We start from the raw sequence: 26331 nt of genomic DNA, 5'->3' as shown, positions 1-26331 counted from the left end.
TAATAACAATAATAATAATAATAATAATAATAATAATAATAATAATAATATAATAATAACAATAATAATAATAACAATAAAAATAATAATAATAATAATAATAATAATAATAATAATAATAATAATAATAATAATAATAATAATAATAATAATAATAATAATAATATAATACAAAACATGTGTATAGGGCATAACCCTGACTAGGTCACGATCTATGCTCTTGGTGTCAGTATACTGCTTTCCTTGTTATAATTACATCATTCGCCGATTTTCATTGATCATATCAAATTTACCACTCCTTCATCATCAACAGAAGAAGAAAAATAATCTGAAAGGCATGTAGAAATGCCTTAAATGCATGTAAATATTTTTTTTATAATATATATATATAATTATATATATATATATATATATATGTATTATTTTCCCTCCGCCTCACAGACTCATACATAAACCGTCCAAGTAAAGAAACCATACACATTATCAAACCACACAACTATTGTTGTCCAGTCACTCCAAAGACAGTATAATAAATAATTCCCACGTGATTAGCTACCCAAACAATTTACCACAAGGCACCCACCACCCACTTTAAATCAAAAATACACTCGTCTTGTCACAGCAACAACACAAAAAGTAGAACTCGTTTGACACCGCGCCTTACCAGGTTGAACTGCGACCCCTGCGTCGTTCAACTCGGTGAAATGAAATAAAAATAAATGAAAAAGGCTAAACACACTTAAATCTATTATGTGGGCGATACGGCTCTGAGGTCAAACACAATGTTCATTAAGTGTTTCCTTTTCATTGAAAATAGTACTCATTTCACTGAAGCGTAAGGTAAAGTGAAAACACGAAAGGTGTGTTGTATATTATAACAATAATTAATGATGTACGAGTACGGCGCAAGGTCCTGTGGATGTCTCAGATGTTTGGGTGTTCCGAACGATTCAATAGTCTGATGGCACTTCCGCCCAGCAACGAGTAGCTTGGTTCAAACAAAGAAAATCGGTACTTTTATTCTTCATGCTGGCTAGAACTTTTTCACGTGTCATGTGATCAGAATGTATAAAAGTCAAAACATAATCAGATTTATAATGTTTTTCTCCTCTTGATACACTGTTATGCTCGTTGGAGAAGTATTTCATAAGGGCGTCCGTCATTGTTCTGATAGTTTAGAACCAGTTACTAAGTTACTATGCGTCATTACGAGGGAAGTGACGTTACCACTATTGAACCCTGCCCAATCCGACAAATATAGCTTGTTGTTTACAAATAATAGAATGAAGGCTGCTCTTTGTTATTGTTTTTCGGCGGTTGTGTGATTCGTTCTCACTAAATTCGCTAAATCAGACTATTAACTTTAAAGCATACAGAAGAGTTTTCTGTAATGATGATATTGATCAGGCGTGTAGAACGAGAGATTATTTTACTTTAACACATACCATATTGATGTTTGCTATGTTTAGTGCTAACTGCAATTGTTTACATTCGGACGAGTGTCCGAGGGGCGTGGTTATGTTCCCTTCCACTAGGTGTCTATTGATATTCCCTCTTTTTAACGTCCTCGTTGTCAGTGCGACTCTGTTTTTCTCTTGATCTTCTCTCTGATACAGAATGTATATCAAGTCTTAAGACAGATTTCAAGAGAGGGAATGTGTGAATTATTGCAATTCTGTACAAAAAAGTTTTTTCCCTCTGCTGTGGCATCCTTTTAAACCAATAAATTCTTACTCTGCTTGAGATATTCACATCCTGATTGTCATAACGCCCTTAATTTGCAGCTTGACGAACATCCAAATCGTCAAGCAAGTAACTATTCGGCCAGATTTTTATGTTCCCTTCTGAATTGTATTCATGCAGAAAATAGAACGAAACTTTAGAGAGGCAATCTGAAGAACTGGTGGTAGTAGTAGCATATAATAACTACACCGCCAAATTCATTTCATCAACCCAAATTCGGAAGTCTTCCTCCGCCGTAAGAACTGTTTCATATCCACCTGCAAGTTTAGTAAAATGACAGTTCAGGAAGATATGTGATCGCTGGACTCTGTAGCTGCCTGACATTTCCGACAGGCATCACTGTTCCCAAGTTTTCATCTGCACATATTTGATGCAGTTCTGCCATGTCCTGTTAAGAGGCGATTTGAGGAAAGCCAGTAAGTCTCTTCTGGCATAGTAGAATGCAGGCATTCTTTTGGTGGGATCTTTTATGATGTTGAAGAATTGGTAAAACTGCGAGAATTACCACAAATATGTTAGGGGTCAACGGGAGATTAGAATGTTGGAATGACAAAAATATGAAATTTTAGTTTCTAGCAGGTTAAACTAGACTAGATAACCACGCCTCTCGGACAGTCGCCAAAATATATACAATGGCAGTGATTGGTAAACACGGGTATTACTGTCGTTGGTATGTGTCTATGTAAATTACCCATTGTTCTACCACTTGAGAACAAACACAGAAAACTATGTTTTAACTTGAATATTTATAATATGATTATTATGTGTGATAACTAGCCACCCATCTGGCGGTATTAAAAAAATGATCAGAGAGAGGTTGATTTCATTTATTTAAAAACAATCAACCATGCTTGTCTGAGCGTTTGAAGGTGTGTCATAATTTCCATGGTTTGATTGGTCAACAATCTACTAGTTAATTATATTCATTCTCCTCAATTAGATATAATAACAACTCAAATCTTATTTCTGAATACAACGTAAATTCAATTCTAGCGTGAAGACCACCTCAACTTTACAAGGTTTTGTGACGAATGCAGACTTGTCTACTTTTACAAATATTAGTAAAATTATGACATTTGATCCAATGTTAGAACTTGACGGACGTCTCTCAGCCATTAAAACTTATTGAAAATGAATGTTGATGACAGACTGCACAATGTTAAGGGTTTTGAAATGTTATTTAATCATTGTGATTGTAAATTGTTGATTTTTAAAAAGTTAGTTACAACCACAATTTTTATCTCCTGAGAATTACGAATCTTTTAATTTGTAAGTAAGCAGGTGTGAATGTCACCATAATGATTCAGACCTCCCTGCTTGGAATTGGAAAAAATCGTAATTTTAATGTATATTAACATAAATGTTGCTGCTTGAAGCTCGAAGAAATAAGTAATCATGTGAAATTGCATGTAAGCTACAATTTAATACACGAAAACAAATAAAATGGACGATTCGGGTTTCCCCTTTATCAACAAAACAGGATGAATGAAACACTACAGACGAATGAGATAATGTGGTAGTGGCGTTGTTAAACAATGCCACTACCACATTATCTCATTCGTTGTTAACAATGCCACCACCACATTATCTCATTCGTTGTTAACAACGCCACTAGTATAAGTAGTAGTAGTAGTAGTAGTAGTAGTAGTAGTAGTAGTAGTAGTAGTAGTAGTAGTAGTAGTAATAATAATAGTAGTAGTAGTAGTAGAAGTAATAGTAGTAGTAGTCGTAGTAGTAGTGGTGGTGGTAGTAGTAGTAGTAGTAGTAGTAGATTTAGTAGTAGTAATAGTGGTAGTAGTAGTAGTAGTAGTAGTAGTAGTAGTAGTTAGTAGTAGTAGTAGTAATAGTAGTAGTAGTAGTAGTAGTAGTAGTAGTAGTAGTAGTAGTAGTAGTAGTAGTAGTAGTAGTAGTAGTAGTAGTAGTAGTAGTAGTAGTAGTATCTTATAATTATCTTTTATTACTTTTTTTTATTATTATTTTATTATTATCCTGATCATCATAATCAAGTTATCATCCCTTTCCGATTTTTCGTAAATGAAAATAAAAGCCCTTTTGTGTGATAAATGGAAATAATTCCACGTCTGGTGGATTTTAAAAAGATTTGTGATATTTATCTTGATACAAAACATGTGATCTCCCTTTCGATTGCTCTCCGAAAATTCATAATCTGATCAGAAATCAACATCGAACCGGCTACTCATTCCCCCGCTCTGATTGGTTAAAATAATCACCCATGGTCACGCTCTATCGACTTTTTGCCCGGTGTCCATGCCATAAAAGGCAACAAGGACTGGTCGAAATTCATGACGATTGTCGTTGCAATAACAACCGTAAAAAATTCAACCGCCGACTCGCCCGCCTGTCTCGTCTGGTTCAGTAGACGGGAGGTGAAAAGCATTGCTCCGCACGCGAACCGCGAGCGATTGAATCAAGCGACGATGAATGAAACGGTAGAAAGAAGACCTTGAAAAAAATTACGCACGACGCTTTGAGAGCGCGCTGCCCACGATAGAAAGCAGACAAGCAAGCAGTGGCGGAGAACAGCACGAAATAGGGTTGTCTTGAAGAGCCGCTTGTACAAGGTGAAGTGAAGCGATTTACGCGCGTTCGATAGAGTGAGGCGAAGAGATCGAGTAAAAGAGGGGGGAGAGACTGTCTCCTGTTTTCTGTGTCGCTGATTGCTCGGTTTCAATGAAAAGTATCTTGATAATAGTTGACAGCGGTCAAGTTGGCGAAGAAAGTCATGTTTTCGTTTTCCTGATTAATTTTCATTACTTGCGACTGTTTCGCAATTGTGGCTTAGTTTTCTATAAGTAAATCAGCAATTGGATGAATATTCTTACATTTCGTGTGTATTAAAATTCTTATTCTTCAGGAACATTATAATTTTGTTTTCATGATAAAAGGATTATATTTGATTTCCATGGATCTAATATTCTGTATGAAGGAGTAATATCATTTTATTCCATCAACGGACTTTTATCATTTTGAAAGCTTGTAAGTATCATATTGAATTGATTTTCTAGTAATTTATTAGTTTTCATCTTTTATTTTGTGGACAAGACTTTGAGTCCCATTCCCATTGACACATGCTGAAATTATACGCATATATGGTTTTGTAACAAGAAACTTCTGATATTGTAAGTGGTATGTGGCTCTTAAAATTGCTTATTTTAAAGTAACCATGATAATGTTAATAATGATGATAAAACGATGACATGATAAGGATAATAATAATAATAATGATAATAATAATAATAATAATTATTATTATTATTATTATTATTATTATTATTATTATTATCTTTTGTCAATTGTTATTGTTATTATTACCTTTTGTCAATTGTTATTGTTATTATTATTATTATTATTATTATTATTATTATTATTATTATTATTATTATTATTATTATTATATCATTATTATTATTAATATTATTATTATTAATATTATTTTTATTATTATTGTTGTTGTAATTATTATTATTATTATTATTATTATTATTATTATTATTATTATTATTATTATTATTATTATTATTTTATTATTATTATTATTTTATTATTATTATTATTATTATTATTATTATCATTATTATTATTACAATATTATTATTATTAGCAATAATATCATCATCATTATCATTATTATTATATTCATTCTAATCATTATTCTTATTTTCATCATTGGATTAAATAGACCTAGTCATGAAGTGAACTGAGGAGAGAATATATTCTTATATCTGGCAATGTGAAGAGCATTGAATATAACACTAACATTTTACACCCAATAAATATTATCAAATTTCTATAAAATCATAGTTCCGAGAGAGAGAGAGAGAGAGAGAGAGAGAGAAGAGAGAGAGAGAGAGAGGGAGAGAGAGAGAGAGAGAGAGAGAGGTAGACTACTTTAATCTGTTTTAAATCACTTCAATAACCATTTCTCTTACCTGGGATATTTTTATTTCATTGAACATTTTCCATCAACTTTAAGGCAGAGTGGACAGAACGAAGACTAATTAATTCATATAATATCTATCTATTTCTATTTATTTATATATTTATTTATTTGATTCTATTATTCGAAAGATTTTACGTTTCTCTCCAGTCGGTTTCACTCAATCCTTGTTTTAATCTTAATCTTAACTCACTCAATCTTAGAGATTTTATATACTTTTTTTCAAAATTGGAAACAATGTATAAAAAAATATGCTGTCCATAAAGAGTTTTATTCAACTACCATAAACATGTAAAAAATTAAGAACATTAGCTTGGATACTACGCCTATAATTTGTCTCAGAAAATTGTAATAAATAGGTATGGGGTAAAAGTTACCCCGGGTATGCTACGGATACAATCGTTGTTAGGGTTGAGTGAGTTAATGGACCTTTGGACATTTTCATATTGTTAAATTTTAGAATGCTTGTAATTCAAATTTGATCAATATGACTTTTAACTCTTATACGGGGTTATATTTGTCAATTTTTATATATTTATATCTTAGAGTAGGTACTTAAATGCTTTTTTATGCTTTCTCAACTCCATGTCGTCACTAAATCTAACCCATACAGCTGACCCCAATTGTTAGAAGCAACAATAATGAAGTTGACAAATACTCCGTCTTGTCTAATTGGAATTTTGTATATTCATTGTTTTTGACACACGCTATAATAAAACAATAAAAACATCCAAAACACAACAATGACAAATGATAAATAAATATAATAAGCTAGTCACTATGAACAGCTCTTGATAATTTGTCCTCAGCATGGTTAAATAATGTTATACATTGACTTCTATTTTCGTTTATTTTACTATTATTTTCAAGAAATTTCATTGAGTTGAATATGGTTGTTATGATTATACAATGTTGCATATTATGGAACCAATATTATTTGAAAAATTAAATAACAATGTGAAGTTGAATGTAAGTTTCAATTTAATATACGAAAACAAATAAAATGGACGTTTCGGATTTCCCCTTTATCTACAAAACAGGATGAATGAAACACTACAGACGAATGAGATAATGTGGAAGTGGCGTTGTTAAGATGAATGAAAAATTAGTGGGAATATACCTGGTTTGAATTAATGATACTAATTACTTGAATTTGATGAGGAACGAATACTGTTAGAAGCATATTATTATAAATAACTAATGACCCTAATCACGAAAAAATACAGGGTAGAATTAGGAGATACGATTTAATCCACCCTTAAAAGAATGGGATTATTGATCCCATGCATCTGAGATAACGGTGCTTTTATCATCTCCTTATTTTATTAATAAAGAATTGTCTACATTTCTTTTTCTTTAAAATAATGTGCATAGAATGTTCAGCATTTTATATTTTCTCTCTCTCTCTCTCTCTCTCTCTCTCTCTCTCTCTCTCTCTCTCTCTCTCTCATATATATATCTTTCTCTCTTCATCTCTCTTTCTCTTTCTTATATCTCTCACTCACTCTCTCTATCTATCTATCTATCTATCTCTCTCCTCTCTCTCTCTCTCTCTCTCTCTCTCTCTCTCTCTCTCTCTCTCTCTCTCGTTCTTTCTTTCTATCTCCATCTATCTATCTATTTATCTTTCCGTCTTCTCTCTCTCTATCTCCAACTCTCACACTTTTTACTCCCGTAGTTTCCTCTCTCTCTCTCTCTCTCTCTCTCTCTCTCTCTCTCTCTCTCTCTCTCTCTCTCTTTCTTTCTTTCTTTCTTTCTTTCTTCCTATCTCTCTTATTTATTCATTTATATCGCTCCTCATTTATTAAAAAAATATAAAACGCCATCTATGATATGTTATGTATGGAGCAGAGAAAAAAAAAGTCTATTAGATTCCCGGTCAAGGCCCTTTGAGCTGTGAGTACCCGTGTCTCTATTTCAAAACAGATAGTAACAATTCATTGCTTTCATATGGATAGGACATGATCTGTGACAGACCTAAATACAATACTAAAAGAGAATGATGGAGAGAGTTTTATATGATATTGTGGACACTAATCCTTGTAATTTGGCGTACAAGTTAAACGATAATTTAACTATAAGAATCCCGGTCGACTTATACTGTATGAAATAAACATTTAGTTCCATATGGAGAGAATAGACAAGCGTTGTGGTACACGTGGAGTATGGCGAATACAATGCAAAGTACATTAGAAATGTTCATAAAATAATCATTTCTCTGGAATTAAAACGCAACTTGACTGGTATAATTTTAGGAAGCTTGCAACATTTCAGTTGTTTTATTTAAGAATTCAAAGCACCACTCAGGTTCTTCTTTGGTGGTCTTGTGGTATGACACTCGCTTTCAGATCGAGTTCGAGCCTCGTTCGGCCCATAGGTGAGTCCTTGGAAAAGGCTCTTTAGTCACATTTTCTCACCGTACTCAGGTGTAAAACGAGTACATGACCGTTAACAACGTTGCCTCTGTCGGAAAAAATTGTAGTATCGCCTAATAGGCGTCGTGTGTCGTTCTACATGTTACGTATTGCTGTTGGTCAGGGACCATTTTTTTAAGCGCTCTGAGCACGTTTAGTGGATATTGCGCAATGTACAGTAAAAAAATCTCAAGTATCACATTCGCAGTCAGAATCACTCTTTAATTGAATATGCATGGAATATTAATTGACATGGAAACTCTATTGATTTATATCTGTCTTCCTCTTTTTACAGGCGATTCCTTTCACGATAATTGTGCTGGACGTCGACGGGGGAGAAATGACGGACTGACTGCTCACACGAAGGCTGCTAGGAAGACGTGTGACATTTCCATATCCTGATTATGCTCTGACATAGGTCTATCTAGTTCACGTTCAACTTTCAAGTCTTGACGATAAATTAACTGATGCAGCTTACAACGTCGTCTAAATAAATTATCATCATTTGAGTCTTCATTTTTCTTTTCCAGTTGGATTAGAAACCACGTCATTAAAAAAAATGTTCTTCGAACAGTAGAACCAAAGGATAATAATATTATAATTATTTCCTCGTAAATGACCAGCTTTGAATCCTCGGAATTTAAATCAAGCTGGAAAGTGGATATTATGGTTGCAGCATAATAATTGTGTGGCCCTTTAGCAACACCGCATTAGAAATAGAACATACCAAAAAAAAAAAAAAGAACAGAGGAGCCTATTGGAACTTGTATACTGCTGAAGGTCAGTATGAATATTTATAAGATACACTATTATTATAAAAGTGAAGTATGCCCCACGGTATTGTTAGCTAAATGGACTGGGGTTTTTTCTTGCGAATCCTTGAAATAATGGTGTGTTTTGTTTGGTTTTTAATGAAAATTTACACGTTACTAGAGATTGGTTGAATTAAAATCTTGGCTCTAAAACAAAACATGTAAAACTGTTTAATCATCCTCTAAAGTATAATTCAGAATTACTTTATGAAGTATCTTTCAACTTGAAAATGCGTCTCATGCCAATATAATATTAAACCACGCTTCATGTCGGCTAACTATAACAAACTATCCTTCATCCATTCATCCATCCATCTGTCTGTTCACCGATCTATCTGTCTGTCTATTTATCTATCTAATTATCGGTCTCTCTGCCTGTCTGTCTATTTGTCTATCTACCCGTTGACCCTGGTGTTCATCAAAACACGCAAGTTAGTCGATTTTGTATTAATCCTTTTAATCAATTTAATGAAGGTTGCTGCCACACTCGGTTCATGATACATTATTAATCAATGAGTGATACCGTACTCTCCCCGACAACAAATCTGCCTAAATGGACAAATACTTTTTATTACTCATTTTGATCTGAAAACGAGTAATTCAAATATCAGTGCGTTAAACTGGGCGTCGACTTGACAAATGGGCCCAAACATGAGACTTCGAATTGGTTACACTTCTGAGAATGTTACAAACTGGGGCTCATCTTAATATATCGATACATGGAGTAAACACTTCCCGGCCAAAATAATTTTTAAAAATACTTACAGTGTTTCAGGCCTGCCTACTTGAAAACGTAGAAATTCGTAATTTTTAGAAGAAATTTTTAGTCGCTATAGTTAACTTTTAAAATCAACAATTTGCCCCCACAAGGTTTAAATAACACTTCAAATATTGTAGTCTGGCATCAACTTTTATTTTCAAAAAGTTTTGAGCTTTTTTATATAACGCAATATCCACTAAATGTGCTCAAAGCGCTTTACAAGGGATCTCTGCCAACAGCAACACGTAACATGTAGAACGAAACATGACGCCTGTTAGTCGATATTACAATTTTTCTTCTGAGACAACGACCAGGTACTCATTATACAGCTGAGTACGGTGAGGAAATGTGAGTAAAGAGACTTTTACAAGGACTCAACTACGCGCCGAGCGAGGCTCGAACCCAGGACCTTCCGATCCGAAAGCGAGTGTCATATATACCACAATACCACATAGCCGCACAAGTTTTAAGGACTTCAAGATGCTCATGAAGTTCATAAATCGGAGCCAAAATTTCGATTACCAATTTTTCGTAATAGTAGGCATGTCTGGTGTCTTTATGGGCCAGTCCAATGTATCCATGTTTTTGAAATTTTATCTCTCTCCTCTATATTATATTCTCCCCATAAAGATTTAAATGTCATGAGCCCATTATTAAAATGGCAAAACCATTTACTGTGAAGCTTTCTATTTTAAATCGGATGTGAGCGTGAATTTAACAAATGATTGCCTTTTATGTTTTTTCGTCATGCTTCGCCTCATGTTTAAACTATGATTAAATATGCGGAGATTCGGATCTTCTAGGGTTTTGTTTGTTACTTGGGAAATCCCGTATTATTTGTAGCCTCCTCTTCTTTGTTGATAACAAAATATCGCGCCATCTATGTATGTATTACGGAAGATTTAAGACTTTTTTTCCGAGGCGTCTCAGCTAAGCTATACCATGACAAATACGCAACATTCTTCTTTTGTGTATTTAAATATCATTCCTTCAATTTGCCCTACACGTGTACAGGAGCATCTAAATCACCCTTCTTCTTCTTCTTCTTCTTCTTCTTCTTCTTCTTCTTCTTCTTCTTCTTCTTCTTCTTCTTCTTCTTCTTCTTCTTCTTCTTCTTCTTCTTCTTCTTCTTCTTCTTCTTCTTCTTCTTCTTCTTCTTCTTCTTCTTCTTCTTCTTCTTCTTCTTCTTCTTCTTCTTCTTCTTCTTCTTCTTCTTCTTCTTCTTCTTCTTCTTCTTCTTCTTCTTCTCTTCTCTTCTTCTTTTCTTCTTCTTCTTCTTCTTCTTCTTCTTCTTCTTCTTCTTCTTCTTCTTCTTCTTCTTCTTCTTCTTCTTCTTCTTCTTCTTCTTCTTGATCCCACTCCTCCTCTTAGACCTGACTATCTTTATCATCCCGATCGTCATAATTATTATCATCAGCGACAAAAACAACAACAGTAGAGTAGCCCCACCCCTCCCCCAGCTCGTTATTCACTCTCTATCTCTCTCTCTCTCTCTCTCTCTCTCTCTCTCTCTTTCTTTCTCTCTCTCACTCTCTCTTTCTCTAATCTATCTGTCTATCTAACTATCCATCTATCTATCTATCTACATCACTCTTTGTGTGTCTGTATATATATATATATTATATATATATATAATATTATATATATAAATATCCCCTCTCTATCTAAACATCTATCGATCTATCAATAAATCAATTTATCTATCTATCTGACTTGTCCATCCATCCATCAATACATCCATCTCTCTATTCATCCACAATACAATTTAGCCTAAAATATTACTTGTACCACCCACCGTTATTTCTAATTAAATCTGTTTCACCTTATTGGTGCTTTGTGATCCAAGATTTTTAAAAAGGCACGATTATTGTTGTCATGTCACTGTTTTCATTACTTTATCGTATCATTGAACGTCGGATCCTTTTCATGTCTGCTTTCAGTGTGTTTTATCAATTGCCTTTCTGTCCTATGACAACAAAAAATTGGTGCACGGATCACTGAAGTTCAAAGAAACGATTAATGAGATATTATGAATATTATTAAAATCCTTATTTCACACGGACCCACACACCAAATCCATGAAAGTATCGATGATAAGATATTATCATTATTAAGCAAGTAGCAAGTGTTTTTGTGTTCCTCGTGAATTATATAATCAAAAAAATTAATTTTCATTTGCGCTAAAATCGTGGATGATGGTTCATTCGTCTTCGCCGGTTGAACTTAAAATAAAATTGACTTTTTCCCTTTTGTTTGGATACTTTCCTAAATTAGTTTTATCTTAATTTTTAACATCGTTATTGCTTGTTGTAAATCTTTAACATATTATTTCTCTTAATACAACACAATAAATAAAGCGGCTTCCAATTATATATATTTCGTGACATCTGGGGTGTCAAGCAATGGCTCACAAATTTTAAGGATTAGGATGAGACTCTGACCATAATAGTTCTGCGTTTTTATAGGCACCATTGTGTAAATTATTATGTGTTGTTGTTGTGGGAAGCATGCAATCCTTCAGAGACATGGGCCCATGAAGCCGGGGCGAGTTTATTCCTTTTTCTATAGCGTGAAACGGATAATAGCAATTTCTTGCTACCCTTTAGATAGGACGCAAGTCTATGCTAACGAACCCAGCTATCCAATAACTGTGGATATGGGGGTCGGAAAGAAATATCGACTACACCCGGGATCGATCTCAGTCTCTTTGCATGTGAATCGAGTGCTCTACCAACTGAGCTATCGGGAACCCGCTGTGGGAACAAGAACGCCGAATAGTGAACTGAAACGTATTTGATTTTGATTTCACAATTTTATAAATAATATCAAACCTACTTCATGATATCAGGCTGAGAAGGAAATTTCTCACGATCATTAAGCACGCCTCGAAACCCATTGTATGACTAATTATAGATTTGTAGTCAATATAATAGATAGACAATGTAATTTATCAGCCAGAAAGAAAGTAATTCCTATGTCACAATTTGCTGTTGTGTAAGTTTTTGGATCATTTGAAAGAAAGGTAAAAAAAATGTTTACCGTGATTGCAAACAAACCTGCGTATTCTATTGAGCAAATCGATCAAATATTATTTCTGGGTAGCTTTGAATACATTTTGCAGCATTGTCAGTGACCCGAATAATAATATTTTCTTTTCAAATAAACTGACTTTCTCAATCAGACTGATTAGAAAAGAAAGATTACGATTCTTTCCCGATGGTAGACACCGAATTCTTATAAAAGTTTCTGTATGTGGTGCATCTTTTAAGCTTAGAAGGAGAACTTATATAATTTGGGAAGAATGAAAATCTATAAATGAAAATAAATCGTTTTCGACCGTCTTCTATGCGCAATTATTGTTAACAAATTGAGTTGGTTAATATAGCTTAGTAACTTATTATGTTTGCCTTCTCGTGTTAGTTTTCTATCTTTTGTATATGCCGTTGGCTTGTCACCAAATCAAACTCCTTTTTAACCGAAAGTTTGTGAGTTTGATCCCGTTGGAGATACAACTAAGTGATATTTATTTTTTTTAACCTGCTTTTACCCATAATATTATTTGGTGCACTGGACAGACCTGTCAATTCGAAGAATTTTGTCCTCTGTAAGCGCCATTTAAATTTTCTTCAAACAAGCAAACATGACAAAAACAAACAAATCCAAGAACTTCAATGTTTTTTCCCGGGACTCAAACTCGTGATCTTTTATCGGGTCCTTAGAAAAGTATTCGATAATACCATTCACGCACGGGGGTTCCACGTAAGTCCTACCTTCTTTTGGTTTAAGGACATGAAATTTATAAGGTTTCTATTTGCTCACTCTGTGTAAGATTCGGTCAAAGTAGTGAACCTGTCCGGGTTCAACAACAGAACGAACTGCCATATACTTGTTTTTGTACAAGTAAAAGGCAGGACGAACGAAATCCAAACACGGTCTTTGGATTTCTTAGGCTTCTTTAACTGCTATCGCTTTTTAGTTTGATTACGCCGTGAGAAATGGAAGGGAAATTTGAATGGTTGAATTGATATATTGTTACGGCTTGCTTCATTTGAAAGAATATCAAAGCCATTAAACACGATTTTTAGAGAGTTCCCATAGTTTATGTGATTCTACCTTAGACCGAAGGAACGCCTCTTTGTATTTTATCCCAAGAACTTCTATTATCAATATTGCTCGATTAAACTGACCCCAAATTGTCAAAGTTAATGAACCTGGAAGTTCAAGGAAGTCTTGGGTTTAGGAATATTATGAAAATTTATGGATCAGTTTATTCGATTGCTACATGAAGTAAATGGTTTCTGTGAAAAGGCGTTTTGACGGTGTACAGGGTATTGCCAGGCCGTGTCTCAAGTGTCAATCGGAAATTATCTAGAATTATAATCATAGATTATGGTGTGCCTGTTTATTATTTTAATTATCGTTTACTTTTATATTACACAATGTATCAATATCAATGAACACGATATTTTTGTTCAGAAAATTATATACTTGCACAATAGAAGTAGCAAATATTTATAATATACGAATATTGCCATAAAAGAACGATCAAAAGAAAGTTTCATGGAACACTGACCCCCCCCCCCACCACCCCGTCCTTTAATAATAAAACAAATTAAGTGTTTAAGCAGGGAAGAGATTTGAACTCTTTCCATTAGGGTTGCCTTGCTATGTTCACAGCTAGAAGCGGGTAGTCGTTTTTTTTTAAAACGCCCACATTTCTCATTTCTTCGCCAGGAGATGGATGCCGATCATCAACTTCTTACAACATTTATATTGTCCAATCTCTAATACTATTCATAACTTCAACATTATGGGTATTATCACTATTATTATTATTATTATTATTATTATTATTATTATTATTATTATTATTATTATTATTATTATTATTATTATTACCAGTCCAATATGCGCCACTGGCCAGACTCTTTGATCTATTGTATTGATCAACAACCAACTGTCTTCTTCACAGAGCCCGTTTTCTTTCTTTTTTTTCTATTTTAAGAAAGAAGACTACCTAAAGCTGTTTTCTTTCCCTACCCGCGGTGACTAACTACCATTTTACAGGGTATTTAAGTAAACCAACCGTGGCTTATGACATCCTTTGTATAGTGTGAGTTATTAGTAAGTGTATGTATTTACTAGTAGACAAAGTCCAGTAATTACATGGGAAACCCTAGGGCTTTGGAAATAAATACGATATTATATAATGAATATAATGTCCGGTCAGATGCTATTTGTCATTTTAAAATGGTTAGTTACATGCTACATGCACATCTCCATATATCCTGACACAATAGAGAAGAACACTGATGTTAAAAAAATTGGTTCCTCTTTCTTTTTTTTTTTTTTTTTCATTGGAAGTGCAAAAACCACTCTTTCAGAGGACTTGTGTAAGACAGCGCACGGTGTCAGAGTGGTGGTATATTATTATTTTCAAGTTTAAATATATGCTGGTCGTCGATAAAGATCATCCATCCTCGCTCTTTTACACTCCGTAATCACAAGAATCTGCCTAGACATCCTGCTACTGAAATAGTTATGCCACCTTTATGTAACCTATTCATTATTAGAACTCAGAGGGACTGGTTACACAATATACACTCCCAATGATTTAGGAACCAAAACAGAAGAGGGTTTGATGTCACAATTTTTCTTCCCTATTTGTCATGTTTGTCGGACATGGGACATTCGAATGACTAATTCTGCTGTTTGTCATTAAAATGATGGGTTATGTTTTACATAATACAGTCACACTTTCATTAACTTTACACAATAATTTGTCTTGCTTTTCGGACGCCCAATCAAATGACTAATTCTGCTGGAGGAGAATCAGATGAGGTGGTGGTGGTGGTGGTGTGACGACAATGATGATCATCGATATAATGAAGATGATCACGGTGATAATGATGATGATGATGATGATGATGATGATGATGATGATGATGATGATGATGATGATAATGATGATGATGATGATGATGACGACGACGACAAACGCGCTTAGTAGAACACAAAGTACAACATTTTCTCAATTGATAACGTATTAAATGTACTCGTTATAACTTTACCATCGTTTGTTTTATAACCATAACTTACGCGAATGCCACACCATTGTTTTCCTTTGTTAATTGTTGCATTCTCATCACGTTATTGAATTGCGTAGCTGATGTTTCATCGAGTCATTAATAAATCATTGATTTAAAAAATATAATCGATAACTTTCTAAAGAACCTTTTATACAATTATAAATACAGTAAATGATTCATTTGAAAACACGCAATAAATGAGTCTTTCTACACCGGTATTTCGGGACAGCCAGCAAGAGTGAATACGAAATTTATCTTGCGATTACATCAGAAATGAATACAAGAGATTTTCTTTGATTTAAGATATTTTGTAAAATGTTCATTTGGAACGTTGTTTGGTCTCCAGTCGATTGAAAATATAAATTATTTTTTTTTAACTATACATTTTTAAATGAAAAATAATAGGAACATGCGATACAAACAATGAAGTTATCTTCGCCTAATGAATAGAAGAATATTATTATTAAGATATTAGTCTGTTTAAAGTCTTCATAAAGAATTTTGAAGTTTACGTGACATATAAATCTAAATTTACTTGTATTTATTCATCTCCAAAAGCCTTAGTCGTTATTCTTTCTATAAGATGAGCCAATGGGTTGTGGCCGAGAAGATTCATTTTACAAACTTTGAGCACATTAACGTACATCAATTTTTTTTCTGCATTTTTTAAATTAAAAAAGTTTAACTTTAAAAAAAAATCTTAAAAGTAAAGAATCTCATTGCATTTCACAATTTCAAAATCGACAGTGAGTTACGAGTACAATGTTTGTTTTGTTTTTTTGTTTGTTTTTCAAAATCTAAAATTCTTCATTGTCTTCCCTTTTTACAAGGGGAGTAAATCAATAGCGTTATGAACGATCGATGAGTTCATTTTTTAAGTTTAAGTGGTCTTCTCTCTCTGAACTAAGGTTTCGTATTGTATTTGATATCGGCTAGAATGGCCTGGCTACGGTTCCCTGCATGCCGTGGGCATTTTAAAGGTAATTGCAGAGGCTGTTCCGTCGTGATGTGATGACAATCAGGACATGGGTGCATTAAAACAATCCCTGAATAATTACGAGGGCATGTCAAAGAACGGGGTTGTTGTTAACGATGGTTGGTGATGGCTGATGGTGCGTGAGCTCCCACTATGGATTTTTAAATTGCATTTTAATCTAACATAGGGTTGGGTACAAGAGGAAATGGGCTTCAGCATCAGGTAAAAACAAAAGTAACACTAATAAATTAAAATTGATAAAGCAACAGAAAGAGAGGAAGGGGGGAGGGAGTGGTAACTATGTGCAGTATCACATTTTTCTACATAAAATGGCGATTCATAAAAACAATTATGAAGACGATTTCTTTTTCAATTTCATCGCAAAATGCCAATGATTTAAGATTTATATTCGCTCTAATACAAATAATTAACACACCTTCTTATTACAGTAGCGTGTATTATAATTTCTTTCTCTTACTTTCATTTATCATTCAACTCTTACATTTGAGCCCTTACTTGGGAGCAACACGTTTGTTTTTCTTGTCTTTCCCCATCACCACACAGGTCCAATCAGCATCGACAATAATATTATAGTCAAGTAGTTGTTCGTGATTAAGGCATTGCATTATGACCCGGAAGGTCCCGGGTTCGAGCCCCGCTTCAGACACTTTCGTGTTTTTTCCTTGGACAAGATTATTAACTCCCAATTTGCTCATTTTGGACAACATGGGTGGTTCCTGTTGACATCAGACATCTTGTTTGATGAATTATCTCTAATTCCTTCGTGGAATGCCTAGGCGACAATGTTTTATGGATGTCGTGGCGGAAGGGCGTAAGAGACAAATATGGAAGCAATACAAAATTTGCTGTCATTTTCAAACCGCAGAAACCGGTATATGCCATTTTTGCGAGGATTCGCAGCTCTTAGCTTTTGTATAATTTAGATGGCAGACGATGTTGCAAGTCATCATAAAACTAAGGTATTGTTTCTTGTAGTAACATCCCATTATTGCTTTCAATACTTTTATGGCTGCAATGATTTTAATATTTGTTTTTGAAAGCTGGCGAGCTTGCAAAATTGATTAAACTTAAAACAGGATCAATAATAGAAATCAATGACTTGATCATCGAACATTGTGCAATAAATTGCATTGAATATCAACGCTGATTCTTTATTTATTAATTTCCACGAGGAAGTCTGACGGATGATAATGTGAGAAAGAAGAGAGAGAAGAAAAAAAAGATGTTTGTTGAATTTTGACATCTCTGGAAACAAAAAATAATAATATAGAGAAATCGCATTATATAAACTAAAGAAGGTGGGGTGGGGAAGAGGAGAAAGGGATAAGAAGAAAAAAAGTAAAATGTACAGCCGATGGCGTTCGATAATTAAACAACAAAAAAAGAGGAGATGAAAAACAAACTCGATAAAGCGAGAAACATGTTCAATATTTTTTTAAAGAGGTGAAAAGCACATTCGATGAAGTGAGAAACGCATTCAATAGTTTGAAAATCAATAATTGAAAATGGTTCAAAACCCATTACGGACCAGGTCGCGACAGGAAAACAAACGATGCACGCTTCATTGAGTATCGACTCCATTCGCTTTTGTTTGAAATCCCGTTGGATTCTCGCGTTCTTTTGTGAAAATGTTCAAGTTTGGTTATAAACCTATTTAGATCATTGTTTTGATTTTATTCGGTTCAGACACGCCAAGTTGCGTTCTACACAAATATTAGATGTCGTTTCCTTGTTTCTTTACAATATACGTCATGACGGTGAAAGTTTTCATTATACACCAAAAAAAAATGTTGGTGGTCTGAGTCGTGTAATGTCAATAATTCATGGCTTTGGGAGTTGTCCACCCCTTTGTCTGGTCTTCACGCTTGGTAGATGTCTCACTCTCACGTCTGTTTATTTTTTTGTTTTCTTTTCTTATCATTTTCTTTTCTTTTCTTAATTTGCTTTGGTGATTTCATTATCTCACCCTATTCCTTTGCTGAAAAGTAAAATTAATTATTCAGTTGTTCCTAAAGCTATTAAACACTGGTTTGTTTTAAAATGCATCATGCAGTTCTGTCATTTTTTAGAAATCGTTAGTTGCTTCTCTTTTCATTTTTTCATCAAATGCCATAAATGTCTTTATTTTTCTTGAACATTTTAGATAGTCTGGCAATTAATCAATTTAAGCAATACACAAAATGCGGATAACTTTTTTATTGTGCAATGCCACTCAAAAATATAGAGGCAATTTCAATAGAAAGCAAGAAGAAAAAGAAAATCTAATATTTTGTCTTTTTATATTGCTAGTGGAGAACGCGCAAGAGACAAAGGCAATTACGTAGAGGCACTCATCTATTTTAATTATTATACCAACGCCTTGTGGAGATTAAGATAGATCGAGACGAACCTTTTGAGCCACCAACGATAGAAATCGGTCCAGTTATAATAACGTCTGTAGGGGCGCGCAAATGAATGTGGCAACAGAGCGGTCATATGACGATTCCAGATGAATGACAATTGACCGATTATTACGCCTGTAACAGATTTTCTAAATAATCATTTGAGTCAACGAGTGATAGAATTACCATTAATTTAAAGGTTTGCAAGTTACTGGTAAATCAACCTGTAAAAATAGTTTTATAAACTTTAGATTTGCCAGAAAGTCTTTGCTCGTTGGACAAAAAACAAACAGAAAAAACTTTAATATAAGCTTTGGGAACAATTTTGACCCCCCAACTAACCCAATTACAAAAAAAAATATTTAAAAATTACAGATAGAATAGATAAAAGTAAATTTATGCGCTTCGCATCTCCTATAATTTTACCAATAACATTTTGGCTTTAATGCCATGAGGCCATTCTTAACACTCTGATCCCATCCTGATAACATAGACCGTGAAATCAATAAATGTACAACAAAATAATTGAAGTGAAGTTGTGAAATGAACACGCTGCTGGCAGCTGGGTAGTACATATAATTTTTTACTGCAAGTTTTCCATTGTGTCGAAATTGGGTTGTCCATTGGTTTACGAGGTTTTTTGTCCTGTAATCAAGTTAATTTGATTCCTCCGGTAGATAGTGTATTCAATTATTTCAGTTGTATGTTGACATTTATTATTAGAGTCAGTATCAATCATTTCATCTATCTCTATTATAAGTGTGTGTGTGTTGGGGGGGGGGGGTCCCGATAGATCAGTTGGTAGAGCACTCGTTAACACGCAAAGGGACCGAGATCGAATCCGGGTGCAATCGAGATTTTGTCTGACCCCCCTGTCCACCCAGCAGTGATTGGGGTGGTCGGTTCTGTTAGATCTGGAGGAAAGTGCTTTGCGATAGACTAGCGTCCTATCCAAAGGGTAGCAAGTAATTGCTATTGTCCGTTTCACGCTTCACAAACCGGGATAAACTCCGATTCCGTGGGCCCTTGGCTCGGAAGGACTACTATTATTAGTGGAGAACAATGAAAAAGAAAAAGATCATAATTCATAAAGACAAAGCAATTGGTGTGAACGTTTCGGATTGCCCCTTCCGTAACTTTTAAATCACCCATACACACTCGTGTCACTGATTTACTGTTTTGAATGCCGTAAGTTTGAGTGACACCATGTAATTAATTTTCTTTTTAAATTTCATTTTTTAAATTAATTAATTTATTTATTTTGATAAACTTCTTGGTTTCTGTCACACAGTTTTACCCGGTACCACTTTTTAAAGATAAAAAAACTGAACAAGTGTGTATGTTGGATAGTTTCACATTTTAAAGGGTATGATACGGGTAAATAAAAAGCTAGAAATATCAAATTCAGAATCTAGGGACTAGGCACCGGTGTAAGATAAAGAACTGAACAAGTGTGTATGAAAGGTACCAGACAAAGGAAAAAAAAAAAACCATCCCAAAAAAGCAGTCGACGTCAACTGGGGATCGAACCTCAGACCTTCTGATTGCCGGTCAGACATGCTACCAGTACACCACAGAAACCAAACCAAATAAAAAATCTAGTAACAAAATGATTCACTTTTTTTTATTATGGTACAACTTTTTTTTTTCTTTTTTTTTTTCTTTTTTTTTTTTTTAGCTGTATATACCAGGTAACTGACATTTCTTTTCCCGTAAGTAGATTGTTATTTATTTAGGTTGACAGTTCAATAACTGTGTTATTGTAAAACGACCGACGAGAAGATTGGTAATTTTTCTGTCATTATTTGAAGTTGATTGTTTTTATCGTTTTGACGTGTATGTATATTATATACCAATCCAGTCATAATCGACTTTTTCACATTTTAATGAAAGGGTTGTGTTTCCGAAATAATTGGGATTGAGCATGGATGTGGATATGGTAGGTATTGGGAATTGAACCTAAACGAAAAGAGTATAATATGTCCGCTTTAAAAAAAAGAGCATTAGACCACATCTGCAAAGCGTGTTCCATTTGGCACAATGTACAAAGTAAAACTGGGAGTCCCAATGGCTCAGATGGAAGAGCACTCGCTTCACACCCAGTGGGACCGAGATCGATCTCGAGTGAAGTCGATATTTTATTCTGACCCTCTTGTCACCCCGTAGTGATTGGGTAGCTGGGTCTGTTATATCAGACGGAAAGTACTTTGCGACAGACTAGAGTCATATCCAAAAGATAGTAGACAATCTTTATCATCCGTTTCACCCTATAGAAACCGGGAAAAACTCCGGTTTCATTGATCTAATGGCTCAGAATGACTAGTACAAAGTTAATGTCTTTAATTTGAAAGAAGAAATTGTTATAATATCTTATCAATATATTGTTTGATAAAACTGATATTATGTACCTACGGTTGGTGACTGGTCAGTTGCACTTGTTATTTTAATTTAATTTATAACACACGTTCCTGCTGGACCCCGTTCGTTATTAACTCTTACGAGAAGTGAGAGCAACATCTGGTGGTTTTATTGACCACACAGTCCAGTTGAATCGATGGACGTTAGATTAGTACTTGATAGAAATAAATGACAATAGAATAATTAAATATATGTCAGGTACTGTTCGTAGTCAGCCATTTGTAATGAAATAAGTAATCAAATGATAGAAGACATAAAACGTGACATCGGATTAGTATTTGTGAGGCTATATTTTGTGGCAAAATTGCAAAAGGATCTGCCTCTCCCAAATAAGCCTGTTCAGCCACAACAGACACTACCATTCAACAACAGACTTGACCAGGCAGAAAAATACGCCATTGTCTTCCAATACAGACGAATCGACAAGCTGATTTTTTTTTTTTAGCCTATTATTGTGTCAGTGTCAGTTCGACTCCCGATGTGAGTGTCGCAAAATATGAGTGAGAAAACACTCACCATACTCAAGTATAAAATGACTACGCAGTCGGTAACAGCATTGCATCTGTCAACAAATGTAATAGCGCGTCTCGTCCTACATGTGTTAATTATGTTGTTGTTGACTTTTGACGCCGTGTAAAACGTTTTGAGCGCATTTGTGAATATTCCGCCTTATAAAACCTCTCACTTTTAATAATATTGCATTTTTGCATTGTCTGATTTTGATAAAACGTATCGACACATCTGTTTGTACACTTTAAAAATCTCTGCTATTATCCTTTTTATCTACATTTATATGATCAGGCCTTATAGATGATAATATCATGGGTTGGTTTGTTGGTCTTTTGTTTGTTTGTTGTTTTTTTTTTTTGTTTTGTTTTTTGGGTTGGGGGGTTGTTTTGTTTCCTTTTTCTTTTTCTCTTCTCTCTCTCTCTCTCTCTCTCTCTCTCTCTCTCTCTCTCTCACACACACACACACACTCTCTCTCTCTCTCTCTCTCTCTCTCTCTCTCTCTCTCTCTCTCTCTCTTAAACTTTAATGTTGTTATTACTGTCGCTGTTATTGCTGGTGCTGTTGTTGTTGTGCTGTTTTTATTGCTGTTGTTGTTTTTATGATTGCTGTTGTTGTTGTTGCTATTATCGATATATCTAGCATAGATTTCATTTTTTTTTCGACTGGCGTAAACGTAGGTATTAATTGGCGGATTATTCTGGAGAGTTTTATTTCAATAAACTCATATCGCTGTTTAACGGCATAGACTACAGACCGCCATGAAAAACATGACGTCGCCTTCGCATTAATCAGTTAACTGTCATATTCTGGAAAAGCACGTATTTACGAATTTGGCCAGGAAATTCGTCCTTCAAAAATCGATCGATTTAAATTATGACCGTCATCTGGCAAAAACAAAACAAAAACAAAAAAAACTCTCAAATGTGGGACCTCGCGAGATATTCCTTAAGTCCCAGGTTTCCCAGGTTTGAGAGTTTTTGCCAATATTTGATGTCTGTCTGGCCAAATTTTAAAATACGTATCTTTCCTGAGTACAAAGTTATCTGGTTAAAGCCATTTAATCTGTCAGATTTATTGTCCAGGTAAGCCAAAGTCGCCATCTTTTATATCGTTTCTGGAGCCTTACGATGAAATCGATCCATGTACGATATGGACGAGGAGGAAACTTGGTCTGTATTGATATGATTTAGTAATCTAATCTGGAAGATCACACGGACTGGTGCATATAAAAACATTGGTCAACAATTCACTCCCGTGCACTTACAAAACACTTTTTTTTTCAAAAAATTAGCAGTTAAATTATTCTTCCTAATTTATCGATAGACTAAGAAGATCCAAAATTTGTCAAACTATCAACTTTCAAAGAAATCTCGGATTTCAGCAGAGATGCCAACTTTTACGAAAACTACGTATTTTTAAACGTAAAAATGTTACCAATCTAAAAAAAAAAAAAAAGCGAAAATGATGGAAGATTATGTACGGTGTTCTAATCAGTTAATTGTTATATTCTGGAAAAGCACGTATTTACGATTTTGGCCAGGAAATTCGTCCTTCAAAAATCGATCGATTTAATTTTTGACCGCCATCTGGCAAAAAACAAAAACAAAAAAAACCTCTCGCGAGATATTCCTTAAGTCCCAGGTTACACTTTTTTTTTCTTTTTTCTTTTTGGAAATGAAATTGTTTTCCTTACAAAATACGCGTTTCTCTTTACAAGTCTTTTTTTTTTTAATTGATATATTTTTACAACTATCACATTATTTGAAGATAAATCTTTGTGACAATTATCATAACTTCACACTGTCTTTAGAAGAATGTTTGTTTTGTTGTTTTCGAAACAAAATCATGTATAATGTGTGTCAGTTGCTCTTAAGATAGACCAAATTTCAATTGTTATATTGGATTGATAAGTATTACCTCTAAAAAAAAAAATACGAAAATAGCTGATAAGGAGAGGATGTAAAGCTTTAATTTTTATTTAAACCTTTGTATTTTCAATCAGAAACATATTATATGTAATTACATATCAATGTCCTATTTTGTTATTGACGTGTCGAAAAAATATTCTGTAAAAATGAATCAAGTGAAAGTTATTTAACCAGTTTACTGAATATTCTGGAAGGGGTGGGGGGGGGGGGAGGGACATGTATTTAAAAATTTGACCAGAAAACTCGTCCCTCAAAGTATATCAATCCATGTAAATAACTATCATCTCAGCGAAAACTCTCAAACCTGGGACTTCGCGAAAAGTAATGACAGAATGTATTGCTTTAACACCTAGCTTTATGTTGGTTCTCAAAACTAGACTTAACTCAATCATCTTATTATCAAAATACATATATTATGTAGTTTAACTCCTTCGTCACTATTTGCCCCTGTTAAAATACGGCTCAGAATGATATCCGAACGATTGATGATGAGATACTCAACTGTATCAAATAGACGCCCCCCCCCCCCTTCCATTTCCATCCCCCTCCCCGCCCCCTGTCTATTTAATTTTCAGAATCTCTTCGCACCCCCCCCCCCTCCCCTCCTACTATTAAATTCCAGCTCACGAAATGTGCCGGTGAAAATTCACCTAAAAAAAAAAAAGAGAAGAAAAAAATCTCCCAAATAAGATAATATCTATAATTCGGGCTTCTTAATCAAATCATAAATCCCATTTCTAGCATCAAAGCCAGCCCGACAAAACACCGTTTTGAGACGATGGGTCACATAATATGACATCGGCAGTTTGAAGAACGTATCTACTTTATCATAGCATTGATAGGCATACAATCTACGTGTTATCCCAGCCTCAGATGTCCGTACAGTATTTGAAATTCAAATGATGGTGTTATCGATTATTCTGTCACTTTGTTTTAATTATACTATGGTCTGTTACAAATACATACATGACACCTGCTAGGTATGGAACTCTTTGGGTTTGATGTACAAAGAGATAGATATGTGTAACAACAAACATATTAATAGGATAGCCGTACGTCAAAAAGGGGATTTCCTTCCACCTGTATAAATAATATGTTGCTCTAATCCATTGGTCTAAGGTGTACAGCAATATGGTTTATCATAATTTGGGATATGAAAACCTCATTTTTCTAGCCTATATATACATCAGTTAATGTTAATAATTGCTTTATCAACTAGTAAGATTTAGAATACCTATTATTCAGGTTTATGAAGAGCTTCATTTATCATAGTGACAATATTTAAATTTATGCTGCACAGGTAAATGCTTATCTATTATTTTATTGTATTGTGGCTTTAAAGACCGATCGGAAGCTAATCACGTCCAACACTTCTAAAGATGCGACCGTTGTAGAGTATTGTCATATTTGCCCTGCACTTGCCGTGTGCCCCGTTGGAAGGAGAAGGGGAGTATTTGTCCGGCACTCGGCTCAGTTGACCGAGACACGGTTCTGTTTGCCTGACACTTAAGGTCAATGAGAAAGACAACATTTTGACGATTGAATGTTGGGAACAGAAGACGGGGTTGTATTAGAACAACAGATAGGGGGATGATGCCTCGAGACGTTTCTGAAATTGACAAAAAAAATTTACAAACGAAAAATAAGAAGTGGTGAGAGAGAGAGAAAGAGAGAGAGAGAGAGAGAGAGAGAGAGAGAGAGAGAGAGAGAGAAAGAGAGAGAGAGAGAGAGAGAGACGATGCTAGATGATAAGAGACGTCTTTTGAAATTCACACCTTAACAGTAAATAAACATCAGCTCTATTCTCAGTGAGAAGGATCTGCTTGTGACTTTTACACAACAAATAAAATGTTCTGTCCACTAAGCTATCTAGTTTTAAATGTACAAACGTCACATATAATTTGCTGGAAGCTACGTGATACGGTTTACTGGAGTGTTTCGCGAAAAGATAGGTAATGACTATATAAATAGCGGGAATGAAATGTAAAGCTTTATATACGTATGGGAATCAGAAAAAGGAGTTGAGAGGTATAATTCGAATCTTTGCTATATTAATACCAGAATGCAGTTTTTAGGTCTTTCCAATAAAATCATAACGTTCACGGTGACAGTGGCAGTGACATTGCTAAAACCAAAATACAATCTTTTTATCCTTAAAGCTCTCTTTCCACCGATTTACAGCCGCTATGCACTTACAGACTCTAACCGCATCATCTTGCGCCGATTATTTCTGTCCTGAAAAAAAGACTTATTTACCCGAATTTGCACGCTGTGGCCAACCACCGAAAAGTTTTATTGCGCATGTGCGCGCTATGGGTCAT

The 26331-nt window shown here is 34.4% G+C and overlaps 1 protein-coding gene across 1 annotated transcript in view; it reads left to right on the top strand.

Moving 5' to 3' along the window:
• The first annotated feature begins 4130 nt into the window (after nucleotides 1-4130).
• LOC144971333 (protocadherin-1-like) overlaps nucleotides 4131-26331 on the top strand; it is a 40796-nt gene continuing 18595 nt past the window's right edge. The window contains exons 1-2 of the mRNA XM_078912040.1: nucleotides 4131-4740; nucleotides 8411-8895. The gene's annotated coding sequence lies outside the window, so the exon portion shown is untranslated. The remainder of the gene's footprint in view (nucleotides 4741-8410; nucleotides 8896-26331) is intronic.

Source organism: Berghia stephanieae, chromosome 4 (genome assembly GCF_034508935.2).
Source record: "Berghia stephanieae isolate SIO BIC M18660-M18661 chromosome 4, UCSD_Bste_1.3, whole genome shotgun sequence".
Taxonomy (NCBI): domain Eukaryota; kingdom Metazoa; phylum Mollusca; class Gastropoda; order Nudibranchia; family Aeolidiidae; genus Berghia; species Berghia stephanieae.
Note: the sequence above shows the minus strand (reverse complement) of the source record. Positions and strands in the feature narration are given on the sequence as shown.